The sequence below is a fragment of the Arachis stenosperma genome, chromosome 4, assembly GCF_014773155.1.
Source record: "Arachis stenosperma cultivar V10309 chromosome 4, arast.V10309.gnm1.PFL2, whole genome shotgun sequence".
Taxonomy (NCBI): domain Eukaryota; kingdom Viridiplantae; phylum Streptophyta; class Magnoliopsida; order Fabales; family Fabaceae; genus Arachis; species Arachis stenosperma.
The window spans coordinates 74,348,743-74,351,529 of record NC_080380.1 but is presented as its reverse complement, the minus strand read 5'-3'; positions in this window follow the sequence as shown (position 1 = coordinate 74,351,529).

Genomic DNA, 2,787 nt, shown 5'->3' with positions numbered 1-2,787 from the left:
TGTAGTACCACTCTCTTGCCTTTTCCTCAAGAGAACGGGAAGGCTTTTAATAGAATAGAAGTTTCATCAACACCATCACGCTTAATAGTAGAACAAGTTGTCTGAAAATCCCTAAGGTGCTTGATAGGCTCTTGAGCAAGTAAGCCATGAAACTTGGGTATCAAGTTGAGTAGTGCAGTCTTTATTTCAAAATCCATAGCCACCGTTGGGTGGTGCGCCTAATACGATTGCAGTGTAAAATCAGGGGCTCCAACCTCTGGATAGTGACTCTCCTAGGTGCTGCCATGTCACCTGCACGTAAATCAACCGAATCAGTAGAAAGGGAGCTTTTCTTCCTTAAGTGACGTTTCAGATTCATCCTCGGAGAGGACTAACTGACGCCAAGCTTGCCTTATACGTGAAATAGTTCTTTCAATCTCATGGTCATATACTGGCAAGCTTGGATCAGGAAGTGAACGCGTTATTCAATGAAAGAAACATGAAGCTCATAGTAGCAAAATTAAAAGAAAATGCAATTAAATAAATTCCAATCAATAAATTAGCACACTATTGCAACTCCCCGGCAACGGCGCCAAAAATTGACGTAAGCGGAAATTGGCAGATTAAGAATTAATTAGAAAAATGGCATTGCAAGTACAGTTCTTAACCGGCGAAAATCCACTTATCAATTTAGAAAAGAGTTGTCACAAATTTTAGAAATAAAATACTGGGAGTATGAGTCCCAGGTCGTCTCCCAACGAGTTGCAGGAAAATGTGCTATTTTATCAATCAGAGGTTTTCCAAATGGGTTTTGAGTTTGATGAACAGAAAATTAAATTAGAGAATTTATATGATTTAAATAAAAATCTGATCGAGAGAAGATTAATTGGAAGTTCTATCCTTGTTGGAATTTTGTCAAGATCAATTAATAATTAGTCATTGTTTCATTAGTTAACCCTCAATGAATGAAGGAAAGTCAAATTAAAAGTCAACTTCTATTCACAAGTCCTAATCCTCTCCCTTGGGAAGGATTAGAGTTAGTTACTAACAAGCCAACCAACAATGAACCAATATAATTGAACTCTTGAGTATTCCAACTCAAGGTTCTCCTTTCAATCAACTTCCAATCAAGTTGGGGAACTACTCCATCATCATAAATATTGACTTCACAAAATTAATGGGGAAAATAAAAAGAGACATAATAAATAATAATCAAAGATATTAAGTAAAAGTAAAATAGTCTTGTATTAATGAACTCTGAAAATAATCCAATATCAACTCTAGACAAATTAAGAATATGGAAGAGTAAATGAAAAGTAAATAACAAACTATAATGACCAGTTCCGGAGGTAGACTCTTCTCAAAAGCCAAGGCCAAAAAAATCTTCAAATCCTAAATTATGGATGTAAAAAGAGAAACCTAGGGTAGTGATGAGCGGATAATTTATACGCTTTTTGGCACTGTTTTTAGTACATTTTAGTTAGTTTTATTATATTTCTTATTTTTTAATTAAAATTCACTTTTCTAGACTTTACTGAGTTTGTGTGTTTTTCTGTGATTTCAGGTATTTTCTGGCTGAAATTGAGGGATCTGAGCAAAAATCTGATTCAGAGGCTGAAAAAGGACTGCAGATGCTGTTGGATTCTGACCTCCCTGCACTCGAAGTTAATTTTCTGGAGCTACAAAAGCCCAATTGGCGCGCTTTCAATTGCGTTATAAAGTAGACATCCTGGGCTTTTCAGCAATACATAATAGTCTATACTTTGCTCAAGAATTGATGGTCCAAACCGCCGTCCCAAATCAGCTTCAGAATTCCCGACGTTTAACGCCGGAACTGGCACAAAAGTTGGAGTTAAATGCCTAAACTGGCACAAAAGCTGGCGTTTAACTCCAGGAGAAGTCTCTACACATGAAAGCTTCAATGCTCAGCCCAAGCACACTCCAAGTGGACCCCGGAAGTGGATTTTTACGTCATTTACTCATTCTTGTAAACCTTAAGTTACTAGTTTACTATAAATAGGACTTTTTGCTATTGTATCTTTATCTCATGACACATTACACGTTTCATATTGTATCTTCTACGACATGAGTCTCTAAACCCCATGGTTGGGGGTGAGGAGCTCTGCTGTTTCTTGATGGATTAATGCAATTACTATTATTTTTCATTCAATCACGCTTGCTTCTATTCTAAGATACCACTTCTTCTTCAACCTGATGAATGTGATGATCCGTGACACTCATCACCATTCTCACCTATGAACGTGTCTGACAACCACCTGTTCTAGCTTCGTTTGAGTGTGTATCTCTTGGATTTCTTAAGCAGAATCTTCGTGGTATAAGCTAGAACCCATTGGCGGCCATTCTTGAGAATCCGAAAAGTCTAAACCTTGTCTGTGGTATTCCGAGTAGGATTTGAGGATTGAATGACTGTGACGAGCTTCAAACTCGCGAGTGTTGGGCGTTAGTGATAGACGTAAAAATCACTGGATTCTATTATGATCGAGAACCAACAGATTAGCCGTGCGGTGACAGCGTGCGTTGAACATTTTCACTGAGAGGATGGGAGGTAGCCATTGACAACAGTGAAACCCAACATACAGCTTGCAATGGAAGGAGCCTTGCGTGCATGAAGAAGAAGACAGTAGGAAAGTAGTGATTCAAAAGATATAGCATCTCCAAAACCTCAACCTGTTCTCCCTTACTGCAAAACAAGTATTTATTTCATGTTCTTTTACTTTTACAATTAAATCTGAGAATTATCCTGACTAAGAGTACAAGATAACCCAAAGCCAAGCCCAAACTCACGTA